This window comes from Mastomys coucha, unplaced genomic scaffold, assembly GCF_008632895.1.
Source record: "Mastomys coucha isolate ucsf_1 unplaced genomic scaffold, UCSF_Mcou_1 pScaffold3, whole genome shotgun sequence".
In the NCBI taxonomy this organism is placed as follows: domain Eukaryota; kingdom Metazoa; phylum Chordata; class Mammalia; order Rodentia; family Muridae; genus Mastomys; species Mastomys coucha.
This window is the reverse complement of record NW_022196909.1, coordinates 28308035-28327381: the sequence shown is the minus strand read 5'-3', so window position 1 is coordinate 28327381 and position 19347 is coordinate 28308035. Positions and strand designations below refer to the sequence as shown.

General features: G+C 44.7%; 1 protein-coding gene across 1 annotated transcript in view; it reads left to right on the top strand.

Moving 5' to 3' along the window:
- Positions 1-19347, top strand: part of Mypn (myopalladin) — a 90095-nt gene that overhangs the window by 11958 nt on the left and 58790 nt on the right. The gene's annotated exons all lie outside the window — the stretch shown is intronic.

Genomic DNA, 19347 nt, shown 5'->3' with positions numbered 1-19347 from the left:
CTCAGAAATCCACCTGCCTCTGCCTCCCAAGTGCTAGGATTAAAGGCATGCGCCACCACTGCCCAGCCATTTTTTTCTCCTAAAAGCCATATATTTTAAAGATTTTTTTCTTAAAAAAAAAAAAAATTATGTATGTGCTTATGTGTGCGGATGTTAGTGGAAGCCCGATTGGCCCACATGAGACCTTGTTTCAAATAATTGAAAACAATGAGGGCAGGGCAAGTTATAAGATAATGGCCGATAGATTTTAAGATAGAATAGTGTTGTGGATAAGGCCAATTTAAAAAAAAACAAAAAACAAATCATTCTACATATTTAAAACTCTATTCTCCCTAACTCCAAAATCTTTCCCCAATATGTCGAATGAGTAGAGGAGATGTTCATCATGTATGTGCGTGTACATGTATGTGCGTGTGCGTATGTCTGTGTGTGTGTGTGTGTGTCCTGGGGCGCTTCATAATCCAGCTTCGCAGGCTTTTGAGTCAAGCGCTTTACCCACTGCAGCGTCTCTCTAGCCCGAGAGACACTCATCTAAGGCACATGAGCTTCGGGCTTCCTGACTTACAAGTGCTGTCCCTAACTTCAGGTCCTAATTTTATGCTAGACTTTGAATAACTTCCTTCTGTGCTTGTGGTCCCACAGAATCTGGAACCAACCTGGTGGCATTTGCTACCTCTCTTCTTACCATATACAGTAACACGTGAATAGTGTACACAAAATACATTGCGTTATGGAGAATCGCTGGCATTCAGAGTCCTGTAAGAGTTGCTAGGCTTCTTCTGTCACCTAATGACTGCTAGACTATGACATCATCACTATGTAAACTTTATCCTCTGTAAGTCGCAGTATTTCATCTCTTTCTTTCATAATAATCCTCTTATGAAACAATCATAGCAATATGAATAATTGTATTTTATATATGCATGCTAATTGAAGGTATTCTGGCCCAAAGGCACAGTCATATATCAAATTTTGCTTTCAAGGGCCCAGCACCTCTGGAGGCAGAGGCAGACAGAGACCTGTGAGTTTGAGGCCAGCCTGGTCTACAGAGCTAGTTTCAGGACAGCCAGGGCTATACAAAGAGAAAGCCTGTCTTGAAACATGGCCCCGCCCCCGCCCCACCCCTCCCCAACCCCACCCTGCCCCACCCCCACCCCACCCGTCCCCACCCGTCCCCACCCCCAACATCTTGCTTTCAAGATAAAGCATACCTAATACTATTTTCACAATGATATAGACAGGTGGAGTTACCCAGATGACCTTCACCGCAGGGGTTTGATGGTTCTGAGTCTTGAGTGTCAAGTTCTACTGTTGGCCTACCCTAGTGAAACAATGAATCAATAAAGATTGGGGAAAACTATATATTCAGGGGCATTCTCATGGTTAATTACCGGAGAAGTCCCTCAGGATGTAAGGAGCATTGAGACCCATGAGGAGAAGCTGCAGAGGGAAGCTGGCTCCCCGAGTTGCTTGTCTGCACTGGTCATGTACAACTGATATTGTTCTCCTCATTTAGGAGAGTGGAGCAGGGGACGCCATCTGAGTGCTAAAAACAAACAAACCAGGAAAGCAAGAGATTCACCTTCCTGTCTAAATCGTGAGTTATGCAGTTGGCCAAAGACACAGGGAAGAGTAGTAACATTGGTGCCTGACCTCCTTTAAATAGAGCTGATGACACCGGCCGGGACTATGGTCAGGAAAGCTTGTGAGCTGTCATTCCAGCAGCATGACACATGCCCCTCCATGGCTTCAGGTCAGTCTGAGGAAGCTGGCGAGCCCCCAGCTTACAGCACACACACCTTAGAGAGGTCCATCCAACTCACTGGCTTCTGGACAGACTGGTTTTTTGTTTAAGTAAAAGACCAAATCACTCATTCTTTTTTTGTTTGTTTGTTTTTGTTTGTTTGTCTGTTTTTGTTTGTTTGTTTTCGAGACAGAGTTTCTCTGTATAGCCCCGGCTGACCTGGAACTCCCTCTATAGACCAGGCTGACCTCGAATCTGCTTGCCTCTGCCTCCCAAGTGCTGGGATTAAAGGCGTGCGCCACCACTGCCCAGCCAAATCACTCATTCTTGACATTGCACAGTGGTTACAGTCTCAGCTACGAGAACCAATTCAGGGGGCTGGAGAGATGGCTCAGCGGTTAAGAGCACTGACTGCTCTTCCAAAGGTCCTGAGTTAAAATCCTAGCAACCACATGGTGGCTCACAACCATCCATAATGAGATCGGACACCCTCTTCTGAAGTGTCTGAAGACAGCTACAGTGTACTTATATATAATAATAAATAAATAAATCTTTTTTAAAAAAAAAAAAAAGAACCAATTAAGTACACCACCAATAAACAAACAAATACCAAAAACAAAAAACAAAAAAATCCCAACCACAATTATAAATACCCCTCCCCCAAATAGAAGTAATCCAATAGTCACCCAAAACTGGTTAATCAGCCAGGCAAAGATGTACAAATCTACACACTTTCTTCTTCTTTTTTTTAATCTATATATTTTTAAGCCAGAGGGATGGCTCAGTGGATTAAAGCACAAACATGAAGGGTTCAGGTCTCCACAACCCATATAATGCAAGATTCCCAGGTAGTGATTAGCTAAGCTGGACAGAATGGGTGAGCTGCAGGGTCAGAAGAGACCTCGCCTCTGTAAATATTATAGAGAGTAATCGAGGAAGACCCCTGATGTGACTTCAGCCTCCCCTGACCCCATGCATGAGTATGAATTCGCACATATACAAATTGCATATACACATACATAGTCACACACAAAACATGTACACACACACACGTGCACACCTTCACATGCGCACGCACATACACACACAATGGAAGTCATGTATGTGGCTTCTATGCGGCAATACTAGTTTTACCTAGGAGGAATTTCTCTGCTGATCGAGCTCGTATCTATATCAAATGGTTGGTCTGAGGCCAGGAAGTTCGTAGGAATCCATTGTATTCATTTCAGAATGAACTGGTACTGAATTTCCTGACTACAGTTGTGTAAAGAATACTATAATTTTCCTGGTTGGCTCTCAGGGATTGCTGTTTTTCTAAACACAGGGCTTATACAAGTCTACTTAGAAAGCAGTCTTTGTTTAGTTTTTATTTTGCTCAGCACCATTGTCAGTGCATACAAATAATATAAACGCATACCAACGCCTTCCAGGAAGATGAGAAAGAAGTTGCCCTAATTTCTTATTTTTTCTTTCTTTCTTTCTTCCTTCCTTCCTTCCTTCCTTTCTGTCTTTCTTTCTTCCTTCCTTCCTTTCTTTTTCTTTTTCCTTTTCTTTTCTTTTTTTTTTCTTTTTTTGAGACAGGGTTTCTCTGCATAAACCAGGCTAACCTCAAACTCACAGAGGACCTGCCTGCCTCTGCCTTCTAAGTGGTGACATTAAAGGTGTGCACCCCTATGTTTGGTTTCTTCTTAACCTCTATAGCAATAGACCATATGCTCTCAGGCTGAGAGGTAGGAAGGTAGAGGAAGACTATGTAGCTATAGGGGCATTTGAGTTGAGCTTTGAAGACTAAACTGGAACTAGTTAGAAATGAACTCATTTGTTATTCAACAAACACACATCGAGTCACTAACGTTGTTCAAAGCCTGAGTTCAAAGCAGTAAGCTATTGGAGGTTAGTGACCTTGTTTTAAGACCACATCTAAACCATTCTGAGAGGGCAACTCATAATCTAGGAGAGAAAGCAGACATGTAATCAGAATGCTGCAGCATTGTGTAATAAGGGGTGTCCAAGGAGGAGGGCTGGGGACGCCTGAGTTTGGTCCCCAGCCGTACATAAAACCAGACGTGGTGACACATGCCTATAATCAGGACTTGAAGGTGGAGGCAGGAGGGTCAGAAGTTCAAAGTTATCCTTAGTTACAATAGCAAGGTTAAGGCTAAGTTAGGCTTCATGAGACCCACTGGACCAGGGAGTCTCAAGTCCTTGTCTACTGGAGGGCAGAGGGCAGAGGGCAGAGGGCAGAGGGCAGAGGGCAGAGGGCAGAGGCATTGTAACAGTTTTGGTGTGATGGAGAGGAAACTGACCTAACAGAAAAGAGAGCCGGATAATTTTGAAGAGCCTAGAAAGCAAAGGCCAGAACAAACCGGAAACTGTCTAAGGTCATGTGAACAAGGTGAAAGGGAACATTTCAGGAGGATGATTCCAGAAGGATGGGTTAGCTCAGAAAAGGGTGGACTGCCAAGGCTTCTGGGGCCACTATCGAAGGCGTCCTGGGCATCAGATACTCCAGCGGGATGGGGCATTTGCCAGGAGAAGGGGAAGGAATGATGCCAGGCATTTAGATGAAGCTGAACTTGGTAACTGACTGGACGGGGTGAATGATTTAAAGAATAACTCCGTGGGACAAGGGTGGGTGTCCTGTCATGCTGGAGAGGTAGCAGGCGGATCCTGGAGGCTTGCCGGCTCCAGGACTGTGAAAGACTGATGGATATCAGGATGCTTATGCTCCAGTAAATGGCTCTGTGTACATAAAGTCAGCACTGATTGGGCTCAGTAAGACGTGAACAGAGGACATGAAATCGGGGCAGGGGATGTGGCGGAGAGCGTGGTCTAGAAGGAGTTTGAGGGGAGAATGGAGGGCTTAGTATGATCAAAACACATTGTATACGTGTATGAAATGTTCAAAGAATGAATTGGGGGTAGAAAAAGAGCTAGTAACTGAGAATGACACCTGATATCAACCTCTGGAAGGTACAAACGTGTGTGCATACTTGCACGCACACACATACAGGCACACATACACACACAACACTAACACACACATGTACACATACACACACGTGCACACACAAGCACACACACATGAATACACACACACACACACACACACATGCACGCACAGACACACACAGGCACAAACACCCACTATTCCACAAGTTTGAAGTTGAGCACCTGGAGGGGCTGGGGGAGGGTAGAAAAGGCTTCACGGGCCAGGGCCAGCTAAATGGAAGAAATGGTAGATTTGTGGAAGATGCTGATGAACTATGAGTCTCAGAAAGAAATTAGGACATCCAAAAAGTTAGCCTGGACGCCGAGAAGAGTCTGCCTCAGTGAGCCTGTGCCTTTTATAAAGCTGAGCTGATCTAAAAGGACAGAGGGAGTGACCGTGTTTCCCTACTGCTGGTCACACAGGTGACAGCGAATAGTGACTCCCGACTCAGTCCGGTGCTACAATGGAAAATATTTTCCAACTTTTTTTCAATAGTAACTAACTCCTCCAGAGGGAAAAAAAAATCCCCCAGATATCACATACACATATACACACATACACACACACTGAAGATAAAATCAATATGGTTAAATTTAAAGGAGCTGAGGTAAAGACGGCCTGAAGCCTGCTTGCGGCAGACTGAAGCCCCTGCAACATCTCAGTCAGAGGACCCAGTGACACAGAGTTTCCATCCCTCGGATTCTCCTAACAGTACATCAGAGTTGAGCTGGAGATGGAACTCAGCTGGCACGGTGCTTGCCCACCATGTGCGAGGCTCCCAGTTCAATCCATAGCAAAGCAGGATCCATAGTAAATCAGGCACCACAGCGTGCATGCACATCTGTGATCCTAGAGCTTGGGAGGTGGAGGCAAGAAGGACCAGATGTTTATCATCCTGGTCAAAATAACCAGTTCCAGGGCAACCTGAGACTTTGTCTCAAAATAAATAAATAAATAATAAATAACGAGAGTAAAACAATGAGTCATTTCAGCTCGTTCCATAGGAGTATCGGGGTCAAGAAGAAAATGACGTTTCCCACTACGTTAGTAAGAAAATTTTAGTGTGCTGGGCGACCGTCTCAGGGCTCCGGTGTGTAGTTGATGCTTTACTCATCTGCATGTAACCGGTTTAGCTGGAAATAGATTTGTGTGTATATTCTTGGTTTCCAAGTTAATTATGTTGCGATCTCTCAGTAGTAGCGAAGCCCTACCTCACTGAAATCAGCATTTCCGAAAGCCGAGTAAGCTTGGGCAGAGCTTTATTTTGAGTCTTGGGAAAATGACATCTACTGATGCGGTAGCCCCAGATAAAAGGGTCCACAGGAACCCACAGCAAATGGCCCTGATCCCTTTCTGTGTCCTGACTCCAAATTCTCGGCCCAGGAATGTACAGCTGGGTCACTCTCTGTTTGCTTGTACACAAACTTCTAAGGCAGTGCAAGCTTGCTTTTTTATAGCTATCAGCGCTTGCTGTGGTCATTAGGTTTCCTTATGGCTACTTCTGGACCATTGCTTGAAAGTTGTGTGCCTAGGAGATGAGATGTTTTAAAACAGAAGAAAAGATCTTGGTGCTCCCATGGTGGCTCGTGTGTGTAAGCCCAGCATTTGGGAGGTAGAGACAGAAGGAGCAGAAGTTCGAGGTGTTTCTTGGCCACTTAGCAAGTTGGAGGCCAGCCTTGGCTACATGACACTCTGTCTAAAAATAAAATAAAGACATATTGAGCTGGGCAGTGGTAGCGCATGCCTTTAATCCCAGCATTCAGGGGGCAGAGGCAGGCTTTTATTTCATCTAAAAATAAAATAAAGAAATATTGAGCTGGGCAGTGGTAGCACGTGCCTTTAATCCCAGCATTTAGGAGGCAGAGGCAGGCGATCTCTAAGTTCTAGGCCAGCCTGGTCTACCCATCGAGTCCCAGGACAGTCAGTTCTACACAAAAACATCCTGTCTGGGGGTTGAGGGGGTGGGAAGGAAAAAAAGAAAGAGAATATCTTAAATAATACAGAGGCAATTCATATTCTGATATTTCAGAGCTTTTTCTTGGACCTTTTGGGAAACCCCACATTCTCCCATTCATCCAATGAATATTTAGCATATCTTTATGTGTCATGTGTCCGAGGTTAGAGCATCAAGCAAGACTCACAAATCCTCCACCTCCAGAAAGCTTTGAGCCGCACTTAACTGCGCTTCTCCACTTTCCTGATGCTGTAGCTTTTTAATACACTCTCTTATGTCTTGGTGACCCCCCCACCCCCCACAACCATGAAGTTACTCTCATTGCTACTTCATAACTGTAATCTTGCTACTGTTACGAATTGCTATATAAATATCTGACATGCAACCCCTGTGAAAGGGCCCTCTGAAACACCAAGGGGTCGGGACCCACGGGTTGAAAACCACTGGCTAGCAGGGGATAGAATGACTAGAAATTCTACAAATGGTATATAATTTTTAATAGCAGTGGACTTTATAAAGGAGGGAACACCCAGTCAGGGACAAACCTGATGATACAGTGTTGCATTCCCCTGGACTTCTGCTCTGCTTCTGTGTTTCCCCTACGCTTATAATGGTATACACTTCTAATATATCCTAGTGTATTCACTTGTTTTGTTAATGTGGGTAGGGATGGGATTGGAGGCAGTGCCTGTATAACATCAACCCCATAAGAGTAGTAAATTGTCTTCTCAAAGAATTGTTCTGACTTATGTTCTCACGGAGATAATGTGAGGGTTCTAGTTCCTCTGCATCGTGGCCAATATTGACATCACCAGTTTAACCAATGGAATGGGTATGAAGCTCTGTCGCATATTATTTGGTTATTTGTATAAAATTATATTTATTTGTTTATTTACTTACATTTATTTATTTATTTATTTATTGTATATACATGCCATGGTGTGATTATGGAGCTTGGAGGATAACTTTCAGGAATCAGTTCTTTCTCTCTCCTTCCTCCATGGGGGTGCCTGGGATAGAACTAGGGCCATCAGGCTTGGCAGCAAGCCCTTTTGCCCCAGAGCCATCTTGTTGGCCCAGGATATTCTTAGTTTTCTACTGAACTGCTTGTTCTTTTCTTCTCTTTGTAAGACTTTAAAAATAGTCTGGGCATTAGCTGAGCTTGCTGGAACAGGCCTGGAATACCAGCCACTCCAGAGGGTGAAGCAGAAGGCTCATAAGTTCAAGACCTGCCTGAGCTCCAGAGTTAGTTCAAGGTCAGCCTAGGCTGTTTGGTTAAACCCTGTCTCAAAAAAAAAAAAAAAAAAAAAAGGAGCGGGGAGGGAGGTTAATAGCCACAAACATGGTGGATTTTTCTATTTCCTAAGGCATCCTGTAGCAAATTCGTTTTGTTTGGGTTTGGCTTTAGGTTTTGTAGTGCCCACTGGCGGAGAACTCCCAAGCTGGCCTTCCTCCTCTGATCCTCTGCTCAGTCTCTTGAGTGCTGGGGTTATAGGAGAGCTTGGGTTACTGTGACTGGAAATCTAAGCCTTATGCGGGGCAGCCACTCCACCAAGCTGTCTCTCGGGCCCCCGTTATTTATCCCAGTAAAGATTTAAAATCATTTCTGCAGCTTTCACCAAATCTTCAGTTACCTTTTGTCACCGGTATTTCATTTCTCATGCAACTTTAAATGGCATCTTTTAAAAAATGGCGTGGCGTGTGCAGCATACGTAGAAATAGAGTTGACTTTTACAACCTTGCTGAATGCACAAAACATTCTCACCGGGCAGTGGTGGCTCACAACTTTAATCCCAGCACTTGGGAGGCAGAGGCAGGTGGATTTCTGAGTTTGAGGCCATCCTGGTCTATAGAGTGAGTTCCAGGACAGCCAGGGCTACAAAGAGAAACCCTGTCTCAAAAAACCAAAAAAAAAAAAAAAAAAAAAAAAAAATTCTCATTTGGGAAACTTTCCTCATTCAATAACCGCTGAATGGATGGAAGCTTGACCTACAGAGTTTGTTCGCATGTTCTTTCTTTCTTGCCTCTGTCTCAGATGTTCCTTTCTTATGGATGATCACAGATGGTGGGCTTTTGTGCCCTGGTCTTATTTCTGACCTTAACAAGATTGATTTCCACTCTTCAACATTATGTGTGATTTTGTTACACATCCTCTCCTCTAGGAAGCTTCATATTTTAAAAGTCCTAGTCAGGCGTCATGATGGCGCATGCCTATAATCCCAGTACTTCAGAGGTAAAGGCAGGAGTTCCAAGCCAGCCCGGGGACTAGGAGAGCTTATATTTAAAAAAGAGAAAACCATTTAATTTGGGCGCATGCGTAAGAGAGAGATGAAGAGTGTGTATGTGTGTGTGTGTGTGTGCCTGTGTGTATCTCTGTGTGTGAGTGTGTGTGAGTATGTGTGTGTGTGAGTATGTGTGTGAGAGTGTATGTGTGTGAATGTGTGTATGCAAGTATGTGTGAGTGTGTGCCTGTGTGTGTCTCTGTGTATGTGTGAGTGTGTATGTGAATGTGTATGTGAGTGTGTGTGAGTGTATATGTAAGTGTGTGTGTGAGAGAGTATGTGTGTGAGTGTGCATGTGTGTGTGTGTGTGTGTGCAGGGACATTCATCCACGAATGCTTATGTAGGAGACAGAGTTACTTCTTCAGCGCTCTCCATATTATTCTTTGAAACGAGGTCTCTCCATAGACTCACTGTCTTGCCTAGACTGGCTGGCCAGAGAGCCTCTGGGAGTCTGCCTGCCAACAGCCAGCCTCCTACAGTGTTTGGGGTTGCAGGTGTGCGCCACTGACCCTGGCTTGTGTTCTTCCCTCACATGTGCGTGCATGCGTGCGCACACACACACACACACACACACACACACACACACACGTGTGGTGCATGTCTCAGTGCGCACAGGGAGGTCAGAGGACGACTTGTAGGAGTGGGTTCTCTCTAGCCTGCATGTCATTGCTGGAGACCTAGATTCTGTCTCTCCCACTCGCACAGAAAGCACTTCATCCGCTGAGTCATTGTCCAAGCCTGAGTTTAAAAAAATGTATATATATATATATATATATATATATATATATATATATATATATATAGAGAGAGAGAGAGAGAGAGAGAGAGAGAGAGAGAATTTAAATGTTTTTTCCTCCTGTGGGGATCTATTTCTCCCAGCATACCCTGTCAATATAGCAAAGAATATTGGCTTTAGAATGTTAAGAGAAAGTCAGTTTTTTGAGATAACCATAACTTGGTCATAATCTATTATCTTTCTGATATGTTTCTGAATTTGGTTTAGAACTTTTGCATTTTTTCATTCAAGTACAAAATCAACTTCAGCTTTCCCTCTCTTATTTCTGTCACAAAAGAATTACCCCAAACCCCAAGGTTTGGATGATGCTTCATCCATGTCAGGGGAGTCATCCTTGGAACTCTCCATGCTTTGCCTCTTTTTTGTTTGTTTGTTTGTTTGGCTGGTTTTTGGTTTTTCGAGACAGGGTTTCTCTGTGTAGCCCTGGCTGTCCTGGAACTCACTCTGTAGATCAGGCTGTCCTCAAACTCAGAGATCAGCCTCCCTCTGCCTCCCAAGCGCTGGGGTGGTTTGTCTCTTTATGACTGGTAGGGGCCTCCAATCTAGTCAGCTGTTGCTCTTATCAACGTCATTATCATCATCATCATCATCATCATCATCATCATCATCATCATCATCATCATCATCATCATCCCCATCTAGTCAGTGTTGTAAAGAAATGCCAATATACAAGTTTTGGGTCAATAAGAAAACCAGCTCCTCGGCTGGGCAGTGGTTGTCCACGCCTTTAATCCTAGCACTTGGGAGGCAGAGGCAGGCGGATTTCTGAGTTCAAGGCCAGCCTGGTCTACAGAGTGAGTTCCAGGACAGCCAGGGCTACACAGAGAAACCCTGTCTCGAAAAACCAAAATAAGAAAAGAAAAGAAAAGAAAACCAGCTCCTCATGAGTGTTTTTCCTCCCAGCCCCAAGTTCCCGTAATAACAACCGTGAGACTCAAAATATAAAAACAAATACCTTGGCCAAAAAGCCTCAGCTGATTCCTCGATTAGATCATAACTTAATAACCCATTCATTTTCATCTAAGTTTTGCCACATGGCTGGTTACCTCTGCCCAAGTTCAATGTGTCTGTCCTCCTTCATGTTCTGGGGCCAATCTCTCTGTGCCTGGCTCTCTCGTAGAATCCTTTCCCCCTACTGGATGGCCTTCCTATAGGCCATAGGGGTTTTTCTTTCTTGACAAGTGATGAATCCATACAACACACAAGATGTTCTCTATGCAGGGCACACTGGGAAGATGCATCCCAAATGGTAAGAGAAAAATAGGGACAAACACAGAAAAGAGGAGTTACCCTAGGAAGGAATAGATTAAATTGAGCAGGGCACTCTTGGAATCTAAGGCAGGAGGATTTAGAGTTCAAAGCCAGCCTGGGCTACATAGACCCTGTCTGGAAATTTGTAAGTAAAACTCTTTTTGAAAAAGATGGAATATATTGTGGGCTACACTGAATGCAAATTGGAGGCAAACAAGATGGAAACCCAAGTAACAGGTGTTAAATATTATTAACTTATTTATATTACTATTAACTTGTAAATATTAATAAATGCCTATTTAATTAATAAATGCCTATTTAACTTAATAGTAGTGTGACCTTGGGAGAATTGAAAGGAAATAAGCACAGCAGATAGATTAGAAGTGTCTTAGTTAGGGTTTTACTGTTGTGATCAGATACCATAACCAAGGCAACTCTTATAAGGACAACATTTAATTGGGGCTGGCTTGCAGATTCAGAAGTTCAGCCCAGTATCATCAAGGCGGGAACATGGCAGTGTCCAGGCAGGCATGATGTAGGAGGAGCTGAGAGTTCTACATCTTCATCTGAAGGCTGCTAGCAGAATACTGGCTTCCAGGCAGCTAGAATGAGGGTCTTAAAGCCCATGCCCACAGCGACACACCTACTCCAGCAAGGCCACACCTACTGGAACAAGGCCACATCTCATAATAGTGCCACTCCCTGGGCCAAGCATATTCAAACCACCACAAGAGGTGAAGGGGAGTGCGGGTATCATACCAAAATGGAAGTTGAGGACATGTGTCTGCCTTCCCTTCCAACCTCCACCCAAATCTAACTTTAAAACCATAGAGAATATCTGAGATCTGAGACAGGATCTCTTCCATCTCAGGATCACGTCAGACTCACTCTGTAGCTAAGGATGCGCTTCTGTCTCTGCCACCTCCATCTCCAGATTTTGGGCTTACCACTGAGGACCTCCACATCTGGTTTCTTGGTGCTGGGGATCCAACCCAGAACCTTATGCATGCTAGATAAGACTTTACCAATCAAGCTACATCACCAGCCACAAATCTGAAACTTTCAGAAAGTCCCTAAAAGGTAGAGATCCCATATGGAAGATAGATACCAGTTCTGTGAGTCTTGATGCATCTATAAGCTAGAGGGGTCCTCTTTAAGATAAATAATCCAACCTCCTGAATATCCAGTAATGTATATAGACTATACAACAAAGGCCTTGGAAGGGTCCCTGTAAAATCTGAAGATTCACTGACATCTTAAATAATTATAAACCCTGATTGACAAGTGAAACCTAAATCCAAATCATATCCTAGAGAAAATGGGATAGGTACTAGGATCTCTTCAGGGCATGCTCCAGACTCAAAGGAGAAAAACCCAATGGCCAGGAGAGGACCCTGGCAGACAGCGTGATTAACCTAGGGACCACATTTAAAGCAGCTATGTGGGTCAGGGCTTCCCACTTTCTTTGCTAGGGCTGAGCACCAAGCACAGTCCTGAATACATGAGCCAACGCAGCAAGTGTGTTCTGGAGGGGCCCAGGCAGTGGCCTGGGCAGTGGCCCAGATAGCTAACAATAGCCAGGAGGGTTGAGGCACTTCTGGTACACTGTGTTCATTTGCCTAGCTGAAATCCCGGCTACCTCTCCCCAGCAGTCACCAGAAACTATTGTCTCTGGTAATCAGAGCCGATTGTCCTGAACAGACAGGGGTTTCACTCAGCTCGGGGAAAATCGACACCCACCCAGCTCCCTGGGGGAGCAGACAGAGGAGTTCGTTCTAGAAGATGTAACTTAGCAGGGTCCAGGAATGGCTCGTTTGGAAACATGCTTGTTGCACAGACCTGAGGGCTTGAGTTTGGCTCCTCTGCCTGCACATAATAACCTAGGCACCAGAACATGCTTTGGTGGCATGAACAGGGTAGAGCATGCTAGCCAGTCAGACTACCCAAATCAAGTCTGTGAGCTTCAGGCCAATGGGAAACCCTGTCCTCCAGACAAACAAACAAACAGGTAGGAGGTAGAGAGTAACTGAGGAAGACACCCAATATTGACCTCTGGCCTTCACCCGTGCAAGCACATAAGCGCGCACATACATTCTCAGCAACCTAGCAGACCAATGAAGGAACAAACTATACTTTTAAACAGGTAACACAGATTTCAACACATCAAATTGAGGAGAGAGCAAAATCTGAAAAAAAAAATCTGTCTGTCTGCTCCTCCGATAACAATTTAAAGGCCCTTGCTACATCTCAGGAAATATTTCAGGGACACAGGAGTCCTTTAAGGAAAATGAGGTTCCCTAAAATACTGCATTCTGGGTAGGAGAACAGATAAAATAAAAGCTAACCTTCATAAGTAAACAGATCGTGTAGTGATTTAGACATAAAGGCAATGGCTTGAAGAAAAGAGTTTCTAGGTAGAAGCAGTTAAAAGTTTTGGGCAAGTGAGCCTTGGCCAAAGTAATCCACTCCTTAAGACATATTCTTTTAGGGGATGAAATTCAGCTGGTAAAGTGTTCGCCTCGTAGGCACAAAGCCCTGGTTTGATCCCCCAGTAGTAGACGAATTCAGGAGATAGGGTAAGATGGTCAGAGGTTCAAGGTCATCCTCAGCCAGGAAGAGTTTGAGGCCAGCCTGGGATCTATAAAACTCTGGTTCCCGCACCTGGGAGGAGACAGTGGATGGAGTATTCTGAATCCCAGGTCAGCCCAGGCTTAGGAATTGCTTTCTCCTTCTTGTTTGGGGATTGCTTTCTTCTGGTTGCCCAGAAGAGTCTCCTTTGTTCTACATAAATTTAGCTAAGTGGTGAGGGGCGGGGCAAGTGTCTTCCTCTGGGACAGCTGCTCCTTTGTGCTTAAGTTACCAACTTGCTCTCACCTGAAGGAACTGTGCACATTTTTTTCTTTTCTCTTTTTTTTTTTTTTTTTTTTTTTTTTTTTTTTTTTTTTTTTTTTTTTTTTTTTTTTTTTTTTTGTTTTTGTTTTTGTTTTTGTTTTTGTTTTTTGAGACAGGGTTTCTCTGTATAGCCCTGGCTGTCCTGGAACTCACTCTGTAGACTAGGCTGGCCTTGAACTCAGAAATCCGCCTGCCTCTTGTCCCCCCCCCAAGTGCTGGGATTAAAGGCGTGTGCCACTACTGGCCCAGCTTCTTTTTTCTTTTTGTTTTTGAGGCCGGGTTTCGGTTTTGTGAGACAGGACAGCCCTGGCTATTGTGGAACTCAGTCTGTAGACCAGGCTAGCCTCGAACTCAGAGATCTGCCTGCCTCTCTGTGTGTGTGTGTGTGTGTGTGTGTGTGTGTGTGTGTGTGCGCGCGCGCATGTGCACGCCACCACAGTCCAGCATATATAAATATTTTGAAATTGTTTTCAGCATAACATAGCTTCTTGTCTTTGATAGCTCTTGTGGTTTTCACAACCGGTAGGGAAAGAGACATTTAACGCATAAACCTACAAATCAATTCATCATCTGTAGGTTCTAGAAAGGAAAGAGAACAGGGCGACCAGAATAACAGAATGGGGACTTTGGAAGGACTGGGGCAAGGTTAAGGGAGGACTCTAAGCAAGCACTCTCTTAATGAGCAGTATTACTGGTGAGTCAGAAGAGCATAATCAAATTATACTTAGAACTTGTTAATGTGCTGAGAGGACAAGTCACAATATTTATCCAAGTCATGTTTTAGATGCACTAGTAACTAAGAGTAGAATGTAATGATAGGCAGCCAATACATATATATGGAAAACATATTTCTTAAGTGTCTTCCTTGATAGCTGGCCGTCAGCAGTCTTGTAAAAGGTAGGTTTGGATCTGCCCTCTTTCCCCAACCCGGTGACTCATTTCTTCCGAACCATGAATCACACTGGACATCTCCGGCCCTTCTGCGAGTGTCTAGGGATTGGCATTCGGGAAGCCTGCAGTAGGCGAGGCCATCTCTCTGAGAGTATTCCCTAACACGGTTAGCTCTCTGTGGCCAGGTGTCTCTCTTCCACCCTCAGCAGGCTTCAAGGTGCTGGGTGGGGTTAGGAGCCTTTCAGAAAGCAGCCTGGGCACTCTGGCTTCTGACTGGATCTCAGTGTGAAAGCCAGAGATAAAAGGGCTTGAGGAGCAACTCTGGTGGGCTGAGTAAGCGTTTTTTTCAGTGCTTCTGACTAAGAGCTCAAGTATGTGAACCTACACACACACACACACACACACACCCTTACCTCACCCCACCCGCTTAGCTCCCTCCAGGCATCCAATTTACCCTAGATAATTCCACTTTCAACCAGGAAGGAGGAGAAAGCTTACCTAAGGAATTGAGACAATCCTATAATGTTTACATAGAGGAAGGCATTTATTTGTTTAAAATCACCTACTTACATTTGTTTTAGGGGGAAAAAAACCCCACCCTGATGCATCGCTTAAAATTTCAAACGCAGACTCTAGAGAGATGGCTAAGTGGTTTAGAGCGCATTGATACTCTTCTTCTACAGGACTTACGCTAAATTCCAACACACACCCACCTAGCAGCTCACAACCCTCTGTAACACTAGTCCCAGGAGAGGGATCATCCTCCGTGAGCACCAGGCACATACTCAATACGCAGACATCCGTGCAACCGAAACACCAACGCACATACAATTTAAATTCGAAAATTGTGAAATACTGGTCAGGTCGTGTGGGTGGCACACCCCTTGACCCCAGCACCCCAGCAGCACAGACGGATGGTTTCCTGAGAGTCTGAAGCCAGCCTGGTTCTTATAAAGTGGGTTCCATGTTAGCCAGGACACTATCTCAAAAACAAAACAAAACAAAACAAAAAAGAGCAAATATGATAGAGCAGACAACTTTCAATTCTCCTTACGGTTTCCTGTTTATTTCCCTCTAGGTCCTCTACAGTTCACAGTGATCAATTCTTTTGTTCTTAGTTCCCCTTTACAATCTTACAGATCACTGAGGCCCCAAAAAAGGGCTTTTTGCCTGCTATCTCCTCCCCTTTCTTTCTCCTCTCCCTCCCCCTCCCCTTCTCCCATCCCTCCCAGCCCCCTCCCTTCCTGTGCAGAAACAAGTTTTCTGTCTCCAGCCTAGAAATTTTGTTTACATGAGTTATAATTACATATCATGTGCCAAATGAAAAGTACAGTGTTCTAAATATTCATTCATTTTAAACTAATAATAATAGTAACAATTGCCGGGCGGTGGTGGCACATGCCTTTAAGCCCAGCACTTGGGAGGCAGAGGCAGGTGGATTTCTGAGTTCGAGGCCAGCCTGGTCTACAGAGTGAGTTCCAGGACAGCCAGGGCTACACAGAGAAACCCTGTCTCAAAAAAAAAAGTAATAATAATAATAATAATAATAATAATAATAATAATAATAATAATAACAATAATAATAAACAGGTCATTCTAAATAATTTGATGAAGAATATTTCCAAATCAAAAAACTTAGCCAAAAGAGTGGCATTGCTTTAATAAGTGTCGGTAAATAATTTGATGAAGAATATTTCCAAATCAAAAAACTTAGCCAAAAGAGTGGCATTGCTTTAATAAGTGTTGGTATGATATGTATGTGTGACATACGTTGTATGTACATGTGTGAATTTGCTTCTGCGCTCAGTGTATTGTAATGGGCTGATGGGTCTGAAGTCACCTAGTACTGACATGTCGGTACTGACGGGGGTTGGAAACAGAAGTGTTCCTCAGTGTCTCGGCTCACAGCTTCCTAAAGGTTAGCTAGCATGCAGAGGGAAACCTGAACCCTACCAAAGCACTTTTGTCGCCCTGTGTGTTAAAACCCAGCAGGTCGTTTTGAACTCCACAGGGACAATATCTTCCATTTGTCATTTGGGAAATGAAGAATACAGATCTTCCAAAAGATGGCATTGAAAATCATTTGTTCTGGCAGTGGTGGCACACGCCTTTAATCCCAGCACTTGGGAGGCAGAGGCAGGTGGATTTCTGAGTTCGAGGCCAGCCTGGTCTACAGAGTGAGTTCCAGGACAGCCAGGGCTACACAGAGAAACCCTGTCTAGAAAAAGAAAAAAGAAAAAGAAAAACCGTTTGTTAAAATAATCAAAACCTAAACTCACTGTGGGAGACACTAAAGTTTTCTGGTTTCTGCTGGAAAAGAAATTTTTTTAACCCGTCAGCAACAAATACTGTCTATTGTTTTTACTTAAGGTGACAAACTTGCTTCCTTTGATTTGTGACTCGGGTCTGAGTGTCCATATCCCGTCTATCAGGTTTCAAGTTAAATTTCAAGCACAAGGACCCTCCTCAAGAGGAACCAATCCATTCCTTATACCACATCCCAACCCACCATCCAGAATTTAATAAAAAGCTGCTGGGTTCACACCCTTTTCATTCCAGCACCTGGGAGGAAGGAGGCAACCTGGGCTACATAGTGAGTTCCAGGCTAACCCAGATTACAGAGTGAGACCCTGCCTCCAAAGGGGGTGGGGGAAGTTGATAAAAACTAATGATTTTTTGCTGCTTTGTCAAAAATCTGTTCTTTGCGGGGGCGGTGGGCCCCGCTACCACAGTCAGCTCAGTGACATGCTTCCACTAATGTGGCGGAAGCACCCCGAGCTCTCTTTACTTTACTGTGGCTTTTGCTGCATCAGGGTAACTGTGAATACAAAGGGCAAATAATCTCACTTTTGTCCTCACAGAAAGTGAGAGACATTAGTTCAGCGAGATGCCTCTGAAGCAGTTACTGAGCACACGCTGGCGTAAGCTAGTCTCTGTTGATTTCCGTCTGTTGGCCGTGACAGCATCCATACGTACATTAACACAGCACCCCTATTTTTCCTTCCATGCTGCCTTGATAGATTGTTATATCAAAAAATGTTTAGTGGTTAGTTGCTTATTACTGGGAAAGCGTCCATCGCTCTACAGCCTTATGAGGTGTCTTAGTCAGGGTTTCTATTCCTGCACAAACATCATGACCAAGAAGCAAGTTGGGGAGGAAAGGGTTTATTTGGCTTACTTCCACATTGTTGTTATCACAAGGGAAGTCAGGACTGGAACTCAAGCAGGTCAGGAAGCAGGAGCTGATGCAGAGGCCATGGAGGGATGTTCCTTACTGGCTTGCTTCCCCTGGCTTGCTCAGCCTGCTCTCTTATAGAACCCAAGACTTCCAGCCCAGGGATGGCACCACCCACAAGGGGCCCTACCCCCTTGATCACTAATTGAGAAAATGCCCCACAGCTGGATCTCATGGAGGCACTTCCCCAACTGAAGCTCCCTTCTCTGTGATAACTCCAGCCTGTGTCAAGTTGACACACAAAACCAGCCAGTACATGGGGTAAGGGTCTTTGTTTATGTAGCACCCCACTCTTTATCAGAGGATGACTCCAAAAGTCCCCTGTGGATGCTAACATCTATAATGCTTGAGTCCCCTATATAAAGCCATGTATTTTATTTGTTACTTGCATATAATTGATGCATATTATCCTGTCATGGTGCTTCGGGCTAAGCCCAAGGCCTCTTGCATGGGAGGCAGATACCTGGTCACTTAGCTGTGACCCCCAGACTGTCCCTTTACATAGTGTCTACATGATGTGGGAGAGATTATATTTTTAGGGTTGGGGAGAGAAGGGAAGCTAACAGACATGTGACAAGTGACCAGAGAGCAGAGGTGGGAAGGACCTATGGCAGAGATGAGAGGCAGCACGGTAGAGGAAGAACACGTTACGTTGTCCCATGTATGCGGAGAGGCCACAGTCACACCCGTGACTCTGGTCACTAACCTGAAAGCTCATTTTAAAGGCTCAGCGTAGTGGCTCCTAGCCCTAGGGAATCAGAGTCAGGCGGATCTCTGTGAATCTGAAGCCAGCTTCTCTGTGTACCCATGACTGAGCTGGAATTCACTGTGTAGACCAGGGCGTCCTCAAACTCAGAGATCTGCCTGCCTCTGCTCCCAAGCACTGGGATTAAAAGGCGTGAGCCACCAACGCTGACTATTGGTAATGGCTTCTTTGTGTTTGTTTGAACAAATGAAACAAATTCGACTCGATTCTACCGTCCGTTTGTGAAACTGCAAACCAGCCTGGCCAGTGAGGTTAAGCCCTTGGGCTTTCCCCAGAGAAACCCCTCCTGAAGCCCTTCTTTCCCTTGCTTGCCTCTGGGACCTCTGCTTTATTCACCCTGCAATTCAGTCCTCCTGGGACAATGGCTGACTGTTCAGCTGAGGGGGCAGTGACCTGGAGTGGAGGCTCATTTCCCAAACTTGTAACCTTTCCCCGATTTACATTCCATGTCCTCTTCCCTGGTGTCAGCAATCTCTGTCTCCAGGACCCAGTTTTCTGGGATCTGGCTGCTCAACGCATCTTTCACTGACAGCCCCCCTCCCC